General features: G+C 39.3%; 1 long non-coding RNA gene across 1 annotated transcript; it reads left to right on the forward strand.

Moving 5' to 3' along the window:
* Positions 1–8,188: 8,188 nt before the first annotated feature.
* LOC112842948 (uncharacterized) lies at positions 8,189–9,137 on the forward strand. The gene is made up of 2 exons (XR_003215026.1): positions 8,189–8,245; positions 8,807–9,137. It is a non-coding gene; the product is annotated as an uncharacterized LOC112842948 (long non-coding RNA).
* The last annotated feature ends 171 nt before the right edge of the window (positions 9,138–9,308 follow it).

Genomic DNA, 9,308 nt, shown 5'->3' on the forward strand with positions numbered 1-9,308 from the left:
ACCTGGAGTCGAGTGTTTTAACTGATGCATGAAACTATACATTTTTAGACATAGGTTGTAACGGCCGCTGTTTTCTTTGTGAGTATTTATTACACAGCGTGCTGCGGGGAAAAGCCTGTTCTAACGTTTGAGTCTAAGGTTTATTTTTTAGCACCTGATGGCTCATTTTTGCTTCTCATCCGTAAATACTCTGCATCTTTCACGTGATTCAGTTTATTTTGAAAAGTCTCAACAGGATCTTGAGCTTTATTGTGAAAGGTTTATGTGGAAAATAAACAAGCAGACATGCGGTGGTTTTACCGTCGTTGTTGCTAACGACAACGCATAAAAACAAGCGCTTGTCCGTCTGTAGTGTGGTTATATTAACTATAAGAGAAAGAGAGAACTTTAGGAAATTAATATAGCCACTACAGTGACCATCAAAATAATGAAAAAATATTGCCGTAAACAGTTTATTTTGCGACACCACGAAACAAACGATAGCGTAAAATGAAACGATAGACGTTTTTATATCGTCATCCGATATATATCGTTATATCGAACAGCCCTATTACACAACTTCTTTCATTCACTGGTTCAAGCACTTTTTTGCTGTGATTTTTCTACATAGGTTCTTTCTACCTAACAGTTACAGTCATTCGTACTCTGATGGATGAATCAGAGGAACTTGGGGTTAGTATCTTGCTCGGGGATATTTGGCATGCAGACTGGAGCAGAGTTCAGACAGTTTAATTTCCATTCTTGTTTGTATCGGAAATTTACTGAAACCCAAATAAATCTAATGTCGAGAAGTTTTACCCTTAAAGTGTATTTAAGTGTATTTAACACATATTTGAGATTCCGTAGTGTCACTTTTAATGTGTGCATGCACACTCACAGCGTGTACACTCACACCCAGTTTATTATGTATTATGTTTGTTTGACTTCTCCTTAATGCAAATATCTTATCAGCTGATTACATGACAGACACTCAATGCATTTAGATGTTCATACATGGCCGTACTGCTTGGAGCTGATAGGAAGGCCAAAGTAACTTGTAAAACAACTCCTTAGAACCAAATTATACAGAAGAGCATCTGAATGGACACATCCAACCTTGAAGCAGATGGGCTACAGCGGCAGAAGACCACACTGGGTGCACCTTCTATGAACAAATAACAAGGGAGCAGGAAACAACCAACGCAGGACAAGAGAAGGAAAAAGAGTTAATCTGATGAGCTGTGATATTTGCTGCGACATTCAGATGGTAGGGTCAGAATTTGGTGTAAACAACATGAAAGCGTGGATCCACCCTGCCTTATATCAGCTACTCAGGCTCCTGCTGATGCTATAATAGTGTGGGGAATATAAATCTGCAGCACCTGCAGGATCCTCTCACATCATTAGACCAAAATCTCTAAGGAATGTTTCCAGCACCGTGTTGAATCTATGCCATGTAGAATTGAAGTAGCTCTGAAAGCTAAAGGGGATCCAAGTCAGTGCTACAGGAAAACTAAGAGTTATTCCCCTGGAGGCTTCGGTCAACCACATGCTGAATTAAGCCTCCTATAGGAGTTTCCCATTACATATTTCCACTTGATCAAGTTGACTGATTCAAAGCTCTGGGACACACGGGATTAAGCTCAAGTATGTACAGATCGCATCATCTTATATAAGACTTGGTGACCACCTGCTCGTCTTAAACATCAGGAAAGTAGTTTTGTGTTGGCCTGAACAGGCACACATTTCACAGAACTCTAAAGATGGTAGGGGTTCATGCTGGGTTTTCTAAAAACATAAATGCTTTTTGACAGCACCTGGTGTCTGAAAAGACTCGCATATAGTGAGTTATCAAGCACACTACTTCTGTCACCCCTAACCAGCAGCGTCTGTGACATGCCACCTCCAACCTTTTTCTTTTTTCCCAAGCATTGCCACAGAAAGAGAAATGTTAACTAGTGTGTGTTTGAGGTGGAAGACGGCATGTGCAAGATGAAAAGTGCAGCATCAGGCTCAGGTCAAAGAAGAAACAGGGCAGGTGGATCCCATAAATCTTCTTCAGTGGTCATAAGCTGGACAAAAACACAGCTCTCTCAGCAGATGGCAGCTGTGGTTCAACAGGACCAGATTATTACTGCGATCTCTCAGGGCATGGGGGAAAAATGCTCTGTGGGTTTACTTCAATGAAAACTTGTATGTTTTTGTTACAGAAGATTGTCCAAATATGTGAGAGTTTTCAAATTAGCACTGCATGAGATTAACTGGGGCACAGATCATAGATCAGATCATGTTGTTGCACAATAAAAATGATGGAGGTGTCAGAAACGGTCCGGCCCTGGTTATTGTCTCAGATAGATTACTAAGAAAATGTTTTATTTAAAAATGCAGAGATCTCAAAGCTAAACAACATGATTTTGAATAAGAGAAGTGGTATTAAGTGTATTTATTGTTAATCACAGAATCCTAATTCATATATGATTTTACTGATAGTTAATTATGTTTAACTGCTCAGCACTGAGCAGAATATAACCAGGAATAAGTTTAACCAGTGTGATAGATCAGAAAATATAATACAGACAGGCTTCACACTGAATCTGTCCTTGGTGTGGGAACATCTATCGGCAGATGGATTCTCTACTTCCTCACAAACAGGCCCCAGGTGGTGAGAGTTGGTAAGCACACTTCCTCAGTTTGTCTCTGCTCATGGTCACGTCGCTGTCAATGTGTGTGGCCTGTAGATGTTATGAGTCACATCACTGTGTTGGAATTTCCTCCCTCTCAGTTACAGCACCGTTCTCTGAAGGTCCCACCACAGCTTCTCAGTTCGGCTGAGGTCTGGACTGACTGGACCATTGCACCACTTTGATTCTTTTCTTTTTCAGCCATTCTTTTTGAGATTTGGCACTGTTCTTTGTATCATTGTCCTGTGGGTGACCTAGTTTGGTCTGAGCTTTAGCTGTGGGGCTGATGGCCTCACATCTGACTCTAGAATACATTTATATATAGAGGAGTTAATGGTTTACTGAGTCACTGCACGGAGCCCAGATCATCCTCCCTCCACCAACGTGCTGACAGCTGGTCTGAGGTGTTTCGTTTTGTCCAAACGTGCTGCGGTGCTTTATGGACAAACATGTCCACTTTGGTTTTGTCTGTCCAAAGGACATTGTTCCAGACGTCTTTGTTCACTGTAAAAAGAAAAATGGAAAATGTCCTGGTAATTTTCTGCCACTACATTTTCTGTTTTTTACGGAAGTTTGACAGACTTTTCTGTAAAAGATAAAATGGAAAATTCTGTAGATTTACAGCATACTCTCTGTACTATTTACGGACATTTCCTTCAGCTATAAAACAGAAAATTCAGTTTATTCACAGTATATTTTCTGTATCATTAACTGATATTTTCCGTTAATAGAAAAATGTAAATTTCTGTTTATATTACTATTTCCAAGCACTTCTTTTCACTGTAACTCATTAAATATAGTTCTTTATACCCTTAAACGTACATTTCTGTGCAATTATAACCAATTCAATTCAATTCAATTCAATTCAATTCAATTCAATTCAATTTTATTTATATAGCGCCAAATCACAACAAAAGTCGCCTCAAGGCGCTTTATATTGTACAGTAGATAGCACAATAATAAATACAGAGAAAAACCCAACAATCATATGACCCCCTATGAGCAAGCACTTTGGCGACAGTGGGAAGGAAAAACTCCCTTTTAACAGGAAGAAGAACCAGTACACCATGTGCTCAAAAATTCATAAATTAAAACTTTTAAAATTAATTTGTGCTTCGTACACAACAACATTGGTACAATTAATGTTAAATATTCTGTTTTTCTCCTCAACTCAAAAACTATACTAAAATACAACGACAGCATCCATCTTGTCATAAAACGACTAAACAGCTGATACATGAACAAAATAACTCACAAGCTTTCGAATTTGAGGATTTTTATTTCCTTGAAATCAGGTTGCCCTCATGTAAATGTGTTTATTTACATTCATTCAATTGGCTCCCAAGTGTTTTCTTCAAACAGGACACCTGACAAAAAAAATGTCATATTTAACGATATGTTCACATTTAATAATATCCAGAGTACCTTTAAGTTAGAATCACTGCCTTGTGGTAGTTTTGCCTCAGCCAAATGGTTAAGGTGTGGTTTACATCCATGTCTGTCCACTTATGATACAGTATACACATGTAGTCAGTTATAGCCAAACACCTTTGATTACTGAATTGCATTTACTTCATTAATGAAGTGAATGTAATTCACATTTGTGTGAACATTTGTCCGAGATTAACTCTTTGGGGTCTTTACCTTACAGTATGACATACTTTGAGTCAAAATTTGTTGACTGTTTAAGTGGTGCTACATGAATAAAACTGAACAGATCTAAAGAAGGTGTTTCTGAACTTTGGATTTATGCGAACAGGACGGTTAGATAACCACAGGAATTTTCCCCATATGATAACTAAAACACAAAATAAATTAAGACAGATTACTGTCCCAAACTTAAAGATAAAAGTGCATTTACTGGACTTGTTTTGTCAGAGAGGAGCAAAGTACAATTAGAAGTGCTTGTTCTGATGAAAAGTTAAACTGTAAACAGCAGCGTGGTGAATAAGGATCTGTGTCCACGAATCCTCAGCAGTGACAACACTTAAAGATCGTAGCTCAAAATCCTTAATGCACACCTTTCTCTCCACTGTGTTCAAATGCTCTTAGGTGTTTAAGTAGAGTAAAAAGTCTGACATATTTTACAGCCATTAAATGTTAGACAAGGCTCTGAAAACGAGGTCATGGTTTCTTCCCAAACAAAAACCTCTGCTTGTGCGCACAGACCCTAAATCACAAATAATTAGACAATAGTAAGACAAATGATTATGAAGTGACACCAGAGGCTGGAGAAGAGCAAGCATAAAGTGACACGTTGTGTGTGCACAATTTCTCTTGTTACCACTCTTCATATACCAGTGTGACAAAGTCCTGAATGCAGCCTGCATGTTAGTCCATCAAGGTCCATCTGAGCTTTAAATAAAATACACTCAGCTTTTCCTTGGATTTTCAGAGTTGCTCAGTTCATACAGGAACTGCAGCAGTCTGGTTAACGTGTCGCTGTGTTGCTCCTCCGTCTCAGCCATTGAGACTAGACGCAATTTATTCTGAGGAAAAAAAGAAAAACAACAAGACATTTTTAAAAAGTTTGTATTTTTATAATTTTTTTAATCTTGAACATAAACAACAGAAACAAAAAAAGGATTAGGGCTGTGCGATATGACGATATATATCAGATGACGATATAAAAATGTCTATCGTTTCATACTACGCTATTGTTTGTTTTGTGGTGTTGCAAAATAAACTGTTTACGGCAATATTTTTTTCATGGTTTTGATGGTCACTGTAGTTGCTATGTTAATTTCTTAAAGTTCTCTCCTTTCCTTTTGTTATACTTAAAATAACCACACTATGGACGGACAAGCGACTGTTTTTACGCCTACTTTCGTTACCAACAATGACGGCAAAACCATTGTGTGGCTCTGCTGTCCACTTGTTTATTTTCCACATAAACCTTTCACAATAAAGCTCAAGCTTCTGTTGAGACTTTTCAAAATAAACTGAAATGATATACATTATTCTCAATCATAAAACTTCTGAATATGCATCAAACAAATGACCTCAAATGAAAACCTCAAGTAACTATTAATGGTGCTTACAGTCACCACGCGGATGAATGCACAGAGAATACCAGCATGGCCAGCAAGGATGAGGCAGAACCAGCTAGCTCCAAACAGAAGGACCAGTCAAAACAAATCGAGGACCTTATTGCTAAACGAGGGGCTACCTCTGTAGCATGGACATGGTTTGGTTATGAAAAGTCTGACACGGCCCAGAAAACTGTACTATGCAAATTATGCCACAAACTGGTCCCCACCACCACTCAAAAACCTCTTTAACCACCTACACAAGAATCATATCATCAGCATTCTGTTGCAACAAAAGCAGTTTATAATCAAAGTACCATACATACCTTGAAAAACTAAATCAATCACAACATTAAACTCACCTTGTTTTTGTAGATAAGGCGATCAGGGTTTTTCTTCATTTCCTGAGACCAGCTGCTCTGGATCATCACCAACTTGTATCTTCATCTTTTTTTCACTCGGGGAAGTCTTTCCTTTTCTTGGCCATTGCTCTGCACTGGAAAACCAAAGTGTGATCAAAGGTGAAATAAGGGATATGTTTCCACTGCATGATTTAGAGTGCTTCAAGTAGTGAAGCAAGTAGCTGTTGACGCATTTCTCAAATAATCTCTAAGGATCTGAATTTTTAAGAAAGATACAAATATCTCTGCTTATATTTGGCTAAAAGCTTTATATAGACATAACAGTTTATAATATGTCAGCATCCCCCACAAGACATATAAAGCCCCTGCACACCAGCACAAGAGGGTATGAAATTATTAGAGAAGAGATTGCAGAACTCAGGAAAACTTTGGAAAATCATCAGCCAAAAGTGGAACTGGCAGATAATGTAATAACTAGAAATGCTCCTGAACCTGAGGAGGTTGAGACCCATGGTTCATGGTATCATGATGTCAAACGCCTACTTCAGGCAGGTTTAGGTCTTGCCACAGCGGCCATTGTTGTTCCTGCAGCTTGCTGGGCCATCTCAAAGCTTTTCGGCTGAAGTGAATGTCCCGCTGTTCTCTGTGGGATCATGCTTATTATCTACTTCAGCCCTACTGTAATTGTGGATGTGGACCAGTTACCTTTTAAAAACAGTAATAATGTTTTCCAGCCACGGTCCACCAACTTGTCATAAATATGCTGTGCTCTCCTTTATGTTCAGTTTTATTTTGCCCCTCACCCCCCAACCAGTCATGGCAGAAGACTTGCCCCTCCCTGAGCCTGGTTCTGTCAAAGGTTTCTTCCTGTTAAAAGGGAGTTTTCCTTTCCATCGTTGCTTAGTGCTTGCTCATAGGGGGTCACTTGATTGTTGGGGTTGAATTTTTGGATTTGATTTAATTGGCTTGAACTGAAAAACCTAAAAATTCAGGTGATGGGTTCACATAGTGGAGAGCACTACATTTGGTAACTGCACTTTTTTATTTGTAGTTTTTGTAGTGTTTCCTACTACAAAAACTACAAATAAAAACCCTGCAGTTAGTGGCAAATCAAAATAAAGAATACACATTTAAAAAAAATCCACTACTGCTCTGTGTATTTACTTCAGTGATCACTTGTATGTTTTTGTTATAGAAGATTATAGATTGTCCAAATATGTGAGAGTTTTCAAATTAGCACTGCATGAGATTAACTGTGGCACAGATTGTAGAGCAGATCATGTGTTGATCTGAGTCCTGTGTTTGTGTGTGTGTGTGTGTGTGTGTGTGTGTGCGCGTGCGCGTGCGCGTGTTGTTTCTGATGATGCCCCCCACCCTCGTAACAGACTGGAGCAGCACACTAGCCACAGCAGAATGAATGCTGCAGATGTCAAGTGATATTTCTTAAAATGAGGCTCTGGCCCTTTTGAATTCTACTCTCTACCAGACAGACACGACTCCAGAGGTTTTGCTGGACATTGATATGTAGGGATGGGTATCGAAACCCGGTTCTTGTTGAGAACCGGTTCCCACTGCTTCAATTCTTTGGAATTGTTTGCCATTTTTGCAAACGATTCCCTTATCGATTCCAGTCGCCCCGAATGACGTCACCACGTTGCGGAGCGTCATTTACCTGGCAGGGCGCCTAAGCGGCTCAAACGCTCAAAAGTTTGGTTATACTTTACGAGAACGGATGACAACAGGGCAACTTGCAATACTTGCAAAATAGATATTTCATTTAAGGGAGGAAACACTACGAATATGCAAAAGCATTTGCTCACAAAACAGGCGATAACCTTAAATGAATGTCGTGTTTTTAATTCCGCTCCGGACTCGTGAATCTCAACACAGCAGCAGCGGTAACATTTGCACGTCCTCTCCCGTTAATACGGCAGGTAAATAATCAACTAACAGTGCATATTATGTTAGCGCGATCTGCCTTATTACAAAACCTGCCATTACTGTGCGCTGCATTTAGGTGACCGTGATGAGAGAGACAGACAGAGTCTGGCTGGTTCAGATGCTGGCAGTTCTCGCTGCAGTCTACCGGTAGTGTCTCCTTTCAGGCCAGGATAGACAAATGTCACCGAGCAGTGACTAAGTTTGTGGTCAAAGGCTTGCACCCATTTGCCACAGCAGATGCCCCCAATTTTCGGTAAGTGAATGTGTTTAATTGTAGGCAGGGACATTACTGGATATTCTTGTGTAATTGCTACAGAATAATGTATGTTATGTTAAGAATATTTATTTTATTATTTTACATTTACAATTTTTTTTTCCTGGGGACCCTGTGACACCCCATTGAAGAGCCGTAGGCTGTGGATCTCTTAAGATCTCACTGTTGGGTTTGTAAGGCCATGTTACTCCTAAATTTCTATCTTGTTCAAAGAGAAAATATAAAACAAAGTTCTAAGCTAATCGACCTGTGTGTTCTCCTTTTTAAAAAAGAATCGATAAAGAATCGAATCGTTAAACAGAATCGAAAATGGAATCGGAATCGTGAAAATCTTATCAATACCCATCCCTATTGATATGTGGTCTCTGGGACTGGTAGCTGACTGATGGCCAGTCTAGCTATGGTAGTGCCATCAGTTAAGCCTTCGCGTGCCAGCTGTGCCACGCGTGCCCAGGGTTGCCGACGCCTGGTTTATGTTATTATCATAATAATAACAACATAACATTATTAATGTGACATTTTTTTCTGTACTGTATTAAGGTTACCAGAGTCAGGTTGGAATTCATGAACATCATCAGTGATCTTTCTCGACAGCGGGCTCATCAGTACCTGGTGACAAAAAGTCAATCCAGCTCTGACTTGAGACTGTTCAAGAATCAGCGCCACTTGATCTGGTTCCACCTCTACCACCGGCAGAGAAACACAGGTGAGATCTCCTCCTGCCAGTCATCATGCTACAACTGTGTCCAGGTGTTTTGTGGATATTATACATGGTTATGCTCAGGATAAGTCCGCCAATTTCCACTGGAAATGCCTTTTGGTTAAACTGTCAGCAAGGAATTTGCACTGTTAAATTTTTATATAGCTTTAATGCACATAAAAAACAGCTGCTTGTTTAAGTGAAAATGCATCGATGGGATTTTTGCACTAATAAACTTGTGGAGTTGTAAAGTATTTTGTCTAATGTCAATAATATCGTCAGTTATATCATTATCGCAAATTATCAAATGTATATCGTGATAAATATTTTTGGCCATATTGC

The sequence above is a fragment of the Oreochromis niloticus genome, linkage group LG18 (assembly GCF_001858045.2).
Source record: "Oreochromis niloticus isolate F11D_XX linkage group LG18, O_niloticus_UMD_NMBU, whole genome shotgun sequence".
NCBI lineage: Eukaryota > Metazoa > Chordata > Actinopteri > Cichliformes > Cichlidae > Oreochromis > Oreochromis niloticus.